This window comes from Marmota monax, unplaced genomic scaffold (genome assembly GCF_021218885.2).
Source record: "Marmota monax isolate L192 unplaced genomic scaffold, Marmota_monax_Labrador192_F-V1.1 WCK01_AAM20220418_F8-fsc00413, whole genome shotgun sequence".
Lineage (NCBI taxonomy): Eukaryota > Metazoa > Chordata > Mammalia > Rodentia > Sciuridae > Marmota > Marmota monax.
In genome coordinates, this window is record NW_026694640.1 from 338,220 (window position 1) to 347,500 (window position 9,281).

Here is a 9,281-nt window from a genome sequence, read left to right on the forward strand (position 1 = left end):
AGCCTTTTGTAAACAACATATGGGTGAGTCTTGTTTTTTTAATCCATTCTGGCAATCTATGTCTTTTGATTGGAGAGTTTAGACTCTTTACATTCATTGTTATTATAGCGATGATATTTATTTCATGCCATTTTGATTTATTTCTAATGTTTAATTCAGATTTGGTTCTTCATTAATTGACAAGTATTCTAGAGAAATTAATGCATTACTGGCTCTGATATTTATTTTTTATTTCTTTTCTGTGAAATATCTCATTGAATATGTTTTATAGTGCTTGGTTAGTGACTATAAATTCTTTTAGTTTCTGATTTGCTTATCAAGGAATGTTTTTATTTTTGTTGAAGGTAGCATTCGTGGATAGTAATCTTGATTGGCATCCATTATCTTTCAGGACTTGGTATATATTGCCCCAAACACTCCTAACTTTTAGGGTCTAGACTGAAAAATCAGTAGAAATTATAATTAACTTACCTATACATGTGACCTGCCATTTTTGTCTTGTAGCTTTTATTTGATTTTATTTTTTAATTGATTTTGTTTTTTAAACATGACAGTGGAATGCATTAAAATTCTTATTACCCATATAGAGCACAATTTTTCATATCTCTGTATATAAAGTATGTTCACACCAATTCATGTCTTCATATATGTACTTTGGATAGTGATGTCCATCACATTCCACCATCATTTGTCTTGTAGCTTTTAAAACTCTATCCTTAAGAATAAATCAATAAATCAAAATTCTATTCTTATTCTGTATATTAGGCATTTTAATTATAATTTGCCATGGAGAGGATCTTTTTTTGATCTTACCTTTTGTTCTTCTGAATAGCTCTTATATTTGTATTTCCATCTCATTCTTAATATTTAGAAAAATTTCTGATATTATTTTATTGAAAATTTTTTTTTACCCTTTAGTTTCTTTACGTTGGAGGGTTGTAGGCTATTTGGGATGTTTTTTCCCTTGCTTTTTTCTATTGTTTGTATATCTGCCTGTCTGCTGGAATGATTATCTCTTCTACTTTTATGCAAGGGACTATTTATGAGCCTCTCTTCAATGCCCAAGGCTGGGAAAATATCCAAGTACTGATATTCCCCCTCAGCCTGTATCCTCTGCTGTGCCCATTACCAGCGCCACTTTGAGAAAAGATACTAAATCCTATTAACTGCAGTCACTTCAGAGCAAAGCCATATACTAATAAACTTTAAGAAAAAAGAACTTACTGAAAATGTCCTCCCCAGTTCCTCTAATATAGGTATAAAATTGTAGTATTATTTTGGAATAGGTTGGGAAATTAGTTATTAAAGGTAATAAAAATACTATCACACTATAATAGGTTATTAAAGATAATAGGTATTAAAGATAATAAAACTACTATCACACTATAATAGGGTTGAAAAGGGAAAAGGAAAGAGAAAAGCTAGAAAAGAATAATGCCAATCAAGAAAGATGAAAAATGGTGGTGGTGGTGGGGGGGGCGGGGATTGAAGTTGGAGAAGGTAATGCAAGAGGAAAAGGAAAGACTAAGAGGAGCAAGTGTCAGCGGAATTAAGAAAACAAAGATAGAATGAGTCCAGTTAATGCTTTAAAACATTAGAAGAAATACAATCAAATGGGTTGAAGGCTGCAATATCAAATAATATGGGAACATCCATTGATTCAATAAAAAAATATCAATAATATCAAAATTGGCTTTAGAGCAATTTATGATAACCCATGCTGAAGTGGAGTTGTTTTTTTATTGAATTTCCTTATTGGGATTTCATCAGGATTTGGGACTTTTTGAAGATGCCTACCATTCCTTGGCTTTACCTCTAAATTTCCTTGGGTGAGGAGGTATTGATCATACCAGCTCACCTCTGATACAATTCTAGGAGGCCCTCTGACCTTGTGTGTTGCCAGGTAATTACCAGCTTTCTGTTGGGTCAGAGGAGATGATTCCTAATCATTTCTGACTTAGCAGCCAGGTTATTCCCTATTAGGGGGTGCAGTCTTGTGAAGAAACGTTCAGTGTATCCAGTGATGTCAAATCCAGTGTAGGCTCCCCTGTGTATGTTTCTGGAGTGTGTGGAGTGTTTGGTCTAAGGTTGAGGTATTGCAGTCTAGTTGATGTGGCACTGGGTAGCCTTGAAGGGCTGCTGCATCCTCTGGGGTGCATAGATCACAGGTCAGTGGGCTGTATCTGGGCACATGGGGTGATGGTTGGTGTCTGAGGTATGCTCCTCTGTAAGCCCCTTTGTGGGATGTACTTCTATTGTGAATGCATGAGGTTCTCTGTTGGCTGTTTGGGGTTATCCTCAGGATTGACCTCTGTGGGTCCATGCATCTGAATACGAATTGAGTTAACTGGCAACTCCAGGTCTCACGGCTGTGGACCCTCTCATAGGTGCTGGGGGCGGGGGAAGGAGCTGCTTTCCAGGTAGCCAGTCAGTACTTGTTTATCAGCCCAGTGGCCCAAGTCTCTGTGCTTGAGGGTGTACTGAATATGCTGGCTGTTTCTATTAGGTACAGTGGTGCAGGGCTCAGGGCTGTTGTTAACTGCTGTGGGATCCTGAGCACCTGCTCCCCTCCACTGTGGCTTCTATGTAGTGTCACCGTCTAAATGCTTGGTGGTTGTCTGCAACTGTGGGACCTGTTGGTGCAGGCTTCCTATGGGCAGAATGTGGCACAGAAGCCTCTACTCTGGATGCTGCAGATCACACACTCTGATCAGGGTTGGGTGTCACTTGGCCCATTTCCCCCTGAACTCCTGCCAAGGGTATGTGGTCTGATGGTTAAACTTAGTGCTCCCTGGAGTGATTTGGTCAGTTCCACCACACTCCCCTTGTCTTTGGTGAGGCAGAGTGGGTTTTGCTAGTCTTTAGCCAACAGTGATCCCTCTATAATTCCTTCTAGACACATTACTGAGACAACCCATTTTTAGAGGCATTCCTTATGGTTTTTATTTATTACTATCTGTCGGAGGGGAGAAGATGTATTGATTTAATATTTTCTAGGGAGCCTAGCTAACTGTAGACTACAAAATGGTTGCCCTGCCTGGCAGAGCATTCAGCCTACAGTTTGGGCTACAGTGTGATCTTTACTGTCTTTGTTGGTCCTGGTGCTGTGCTAACTCATTCTGCTTTTGTTTCAACCACTGTTAAGCAAATAACCTTATGGGCTTTTCATCTACCTCTCACTCTCTGTTACACCCCTCAGGCTCCCAAGCCTACCTGGTCAGGATTCAAGGTCAAGGAATTCTGTCCTTACTTTTTACTCTGGTAACCAAATTCCAGGTCTCTAAGTCTCAAGCTATTCCACATTGAATTTTAGAGTGTTTACTCTGTCACCCACCTGCCTGGTCAGTTGTTTTTTCACTGCTTCATGCTATGTAGTGGCACTGTCTAAATGCTTGGTGGTTGTCAGCAGTTGAGGGCTGCTGCTTAGCTCTGCCCCACCATCTTCCTGTCTTGCCAGTGAATATCTCGGAGGAGAAGAAACATCAGATGCCAAAGTGGGAGGTATGAATATATTTGGCAGGAGGAGATACATTCCTGCATCAACAACAACCCAACAGAATGCACCCTGTCTCAACAGCTAAATACAATGAAAGCTTATCTTTCATTTATAGTGGAGTCTGTGAGCATCAGTAGGTATGGGAGTTTTTTCCTACCTCGTCATTCAGGGATCCAGGCTAGAGGGGGACAGTACTACTTTTAACAATGGCTCCCAAAGTTGCCATGGGGATCATCATCAGTCCAGTTTGAAGAAGGCACAGAGTGATTGCAAATATTGCCGGAGTGGTTTTGGAGACAGGAAAATATGAGCAAAATAAATCATTAATGTGTTCCTCAGTCTTATTCACTTTGAGAGTCTGATTCTTTGGAGTTGCTTCTTGGCTCTCTCATCAATGTCTGCCTTTTCCCACTTTTGCCCTGGGGTGTCCTCCTGAGCTCTCCATAAAGAAAGTTCCTCATTGTGTCTCTTGGAGTTTCCTCAGGGCTTCTTATTCCTTTTCCACATGTTTTGATGCAAGCATTTTTAAAAATCTTACCAGAAAATGACCACCAGGAATCAGACCTCTTCTACAAGTGCTCTTTAAATGTTACACGGACTAAAAACCTTGAAGTTTGAAGTTGTCCAGACAAGCCCTGGGAGTAACTGTCACTTTTATGCATGTGAAGGCAACACAGTCTGCCATGAAAACCACCTGGACAACAACAATGATTGTGAGATGTGCTTGAGTGCTAGACAAATTCCTATTTAAGAGGTGTTTAAACATGAAAAAACTCATGAAAAATTTTGCCCGCATGTGTTATGATTGGCTGACTAACATTTAAAATTTAAAGGATGAATGGGTTCCTTCAGGCTATTAAATACCGACTTACTGGTTTATTACTAAAAGAAGCCATAGAGTGGGGTTCAAGGTAAAAGCATCTACAGGTCAGTAATAGTATTGCTCCTAGGACCTAAGAAGCTCTATACCCATCTGTGTCATTCACCCACAGGTTCAGCAAGGTAAAGGGAACTCTGAGATTCATCTTCTCATAGTGACATCACAGTCGACTTCTAGTACTTAGGACTTAAGCCAAGTCGACTCAGGAGGCTGAACATCATTCAACTCTGACCCACCAGCCTATGGCATGGAAATTCTCTTGCTTCTGTGGGTTTCAGGTGGCCTGGGTGAACCGTGACCACTATTGCAGTCCATGACATTGTAGCCTTATTCTAAGCTGGAAAGTGTTCCCACTCTGCAGGACAGGAGTGTGCTTGTTCCTCCTTCAGCCTTACATGTCACATGAGGACTGTGCTCTGTTCTGGACCTCAGCACTATTGGCTAGATCTTACCATGTTACCTAAATCTTCCCAGTTCCCTCCTGGAGAACAAACTCCTTCCCTATTTGCTCCTTAGCAGATGGCTAATTGGCCACTTTTGTATGTGTGTTCCATTACATGAACTTTGCCCACACGTGGATACCAGTTAAAGACACCTCTGAACTGCCTGGTCCTCTGGAGATTATATGGGAGTTCTTGTTTTCCACAGGTCTTAATTGGTTTTCTTCAGCCTCGTCTCATATGATGACCTGCCCTTCAGGACAAGTGAAGGCCTGGGAAAGCTGCAATGGGAACCCATCACTCAAGTCAAGATTCATTAGGGATAAACATGATGGAGCATAGAGACTTTCAAAAATCTGGTGACTTAAGGAGGTTCTGTCTCTAGAGAAGAGCCACCTGAGGTTTTCAGAGAGTTCCAAAGTCAGGTTAAAACGAGAGAATGTCAAGACAGCGATGTTTTAAAGATTAGATGGGACTTTAGAGAGTCATTAACTTACATATTGAGTGGCCAGTGACTATTTAACTTCGTCTTACTTGAGGAATTTATAACCATCACAAGTGGATTGTTAAACTGTGCTCCCTAAAGCCCGTGGCTGGGAACTGTTAAGACTAAATTATTAACAAGAAGCCATATTTCTAGAATGGATGAGATTCAAAAATCAGGTTTTCTGGAGTGTTTAATTAAAATGGCCTATTTAATTTTTTCCCCATTTTTGCTTTGTTCCTTATATTATCATCTTAAATTAAAAATCTTAGCACTATGGTTTTATTTTATTAGACTTATATTTGTTTGACTTCAAATCATTCATGAATTGCAGGAATAATTATGACCATTTGATCATTATTGCCATAGTTATATAGGACTTCTGCCATGTTTCAAAATATTCTACCTCCACATCTTTACATCTTATTGTGTATGCGACAGTCCTTTCCTTTGATATTTTTTCCACATTTTTTATCCGTGTATTATAGTTGTGTATAATGGATTATTGTTAAACATTCGTACATGTACACAATATTACAATATAATTTGGCCAATATTACTCTCCAGCATTCCCCTCTCCCTCCCTGTCTCTCACCTCTTGGTCCCTTTCCTCTACTTCCTTAGATATTTTATAAAGGTGTTTTAGGATAGTTTGGGGGGAAATTTCACTTAACTGCTACCAAATACCCAACTAATTCATCAGGAATTAGCATGAAATTATAGCTCATTCTCCGAGAAGTCACACAGACCCAGGTTTGGAAGTTAGTGCAAGTGACAGAATCTAGGCTCAGTTTCCAGCAGAGCCAGAATGCCTTGGGCGTGGGGAAAAGAAATAGCTTTTTAAGTATCAATTCGTATTATTCCTTTCTTTACATCAGTGGGCTCTCGTATAAGATTTGACAAATCCAAATGGAGCATTTAAGGAAGTCTTTTAAGTTCATTTAAGGAGTTTATTTTTCTCTTTCTTTTTTGGAGTAGTGACATTGCCATGATTCTTCTTCATCTTCCTCCTCCTCTTTTTCTATTTGATTTTGTTTCAGTTTTCTTCTGGTTCTGAGGGAACCAGAATCCCTTCCAGTAGCTTTACCACATGGGCCTTTGAAGGACGATAGAGATTTCAACTATGGCAATGACTATGATAGACTTCTTGGTTTGAACTGGCCCAAATCCAAATAGGAAGATACATAAGAAAATCAATAGTCAGCTTATTGTGTCACAAGTACCAGAAGGCAGTATGCAGAGGCCAGCTCAGCATTGCTGTCTCTCCTTCAGTGATAGCTTCTTGTTCTTCCTCAATCTCAGTCATTGTCTGCAGTCTATGCACTTTCCTGGAGAGTGTATTCAGTCTTTTTATTCTGTCCACTATGTGCATTCATTCACCTCTCATTTTTCACTTGTTTACCTCTTTATTCTGCACTCTGGAAGATGCCCATAGATCTACTTTTCAGTGCATGCTCTGAAAAGCATCATTCTGCAAACAAAAAGGGCTGCTTGTCCTAACACCAGGAGAACATGGGGTTCATTACACTTTCATTTTCAGACTTGAGTCCTGGGATACAATTTGAATATAAAACTAAAGTTGGCTCACTCTGAGGGGAGACATAATCCTGGAGAGAGCACCAAGGGACAAGCTGAAGACAGTCCTTTGCCTGAAATCTGCTATGAGAATTTAAGCCGTGGATGAAGGAGATTGTAGAGGAAAGAAATGGATATATGCAAAGCTTAGCAATAGGTGTTTGAACACACATATTCCTGCTGGCTCCTGACCAGCATCTCTCCAAGTAGAGCTGTCAGGATTAATTACTTAGATTTTTGCATAAGATGACAAAATAAGAAGCCTCTGTGAGTGCCAAGTGTTATCAGTTTTCATCACAACTTGGGTATTTGGTGGAATAGCTCATAGATTAGACATTTTCAGGAAATCTAAATCTTGTTAACCTTTCTTGCTCTCCGACTTTCTTTTATTCCACTAAAGTTCAATGAATTGTGATTATTTATTGCTACTTTTATTTTTTTTTAACTTATCACCTTCCTTCTATCTTGAACATTGTTCTGGCCTTTTTGTTCTATGTGCTTTAGGTTAAAGGTAATGCTCCACTGTATATGTAAATAGAAATCTGTTAGGATAAATAGGAACAGTAAAATGAAGCTGTAGGGAAAATCTTAGACATTGTCTTGATTATTATTCACAGACTAATTTTTCCCTTCAGAATGGAGCTCTTTCCCCTTACCAACCCCAGATGCAGCATCTTGTAGAGGGGAAAGGTTGATGCCCTATAAACATCTTCAAGAAAAATGGTTACAACCCATAGGACATGCCCCCTTCATTCACCAATGTATAGTAAGTACTTTCTAAGAAACACTTTCTATTTTCTTAATAACACAAGTTTGTTAAGCTTTGCAAAGATCTGCATCGGTGCTAGTGATGCAAAAATAAGTGTATTAGTTGGCTTTCAGCCACTATAATGAATACTTAAGATAATTAGCTTATAAAGAGAAAAGGTTTATTTTGGATTACAATTTTGGAGATTTCAGTACCTGATTGGTTGGCCCTGTTCAATGAGGCCTATGGCAAAGTATTACAGCATGGTGGAGCAGTACTCTTCAACGCATGGCCAGGAAGTGAAAACAGAGGAATAGACCAGGGTCCCACAATTCCTGTTGAGGGCACGTCCTCAGTGACCTGAAGATTTCCCACTAAGGCTCACCTCTTAAATGTTTCACCCCTTCACAATAGCTTTACCACATGGGCCTTTGAAGGACAATCAAGATTTCAACTATGGCAATGACTATGATAGATTCTTGGTTTGAACTGGCCCAAATCCAAATAGGAAGATAAATAGGAAAATCAATAGTCAGCTTATTGTGTCACAAATACCAGAAGGCAGTATGCAGAGGCCAGCTCAGCATTGCTGTTGCTCCTTCAATGATAGCTTCTTGTTCTTCCTCAATCTCAGTTATTGTCCGCAGTCTATGTACTTTCCTGGAGAGTGTACTCAGTCTTTCTATTCTATCCACTATGTGCATTCACCTCTCATTTTTCACTTGTTTACCTCTTTATTGTGCACTCTGAGAGATGCCCATAGATCTACTTTTCAGTGCGTGCTCAATTGCCTTTTCAGGTATTTCTAAACCATTGCTTTATCTATTCATCGTACAGAATTTTTTCTTCCCATGTAAAACTGTATTTTTTCCCAGTATGAAGTTAATGGCTTTAAGTGGGACTATAGCATCTCTTTCCTAACATCAAACCAATTAAACAAACAAACAAACAAAGACCTAGTAAAAAAATAAAATATTATACCTTAGGCTCAATCTGGAATTTGAACTGAAAAATTAGATTTTTCCAAGGATAGAGGATTTACTTTGGGAGTGGTTGAACAAAGAGAGGAAAAAAGAATTTTGTTTTCTTCCTTCTTTTCTTTCTTCTTTTGGCATGGTACCAAGTAGCAAAGACATCCATAGCTAAGAAATTCAACAGAAAAAAATCTTCTAACCATATTGCTTTTAAAGAAAGAAGACTTAGTTTATCCAGGATTAAATTCCAGCTTCAGTTGCCACAATAAAGTCCTGGATTGGTGCAGAGAATAGGGAAATGTCACTTGCTGGGTGGAAAAATATACTATTTTGAGCCAGATCAAAACATAAAAAGTAAAGAGAGCTAAACTAATAGAAAGAAAGCAAAAAAGTAGTAGCAGGAAAGGTCCGGAGTGGCCTAATAAGAGCTTGTTCAGGGTGGGCTTGGTCAACTAATATTTTATTAGGTTGGCATACTTAAATATGCCAACCTATTTGGCCCCTGACACTGGGGAGCTGAACTATCAATAACTGCAAAATCACTTATGGCCAAGGATAAGAACCTGCTTTATTCTCTGAATTTAAACCAAGGATAATATGTCTGGAGATGAATATGGTGACCTTACAACTAGGCCAAAAACTTCAGAACCTCATTTGCATTTCTTCTTTGATCTCTTTTTCTTA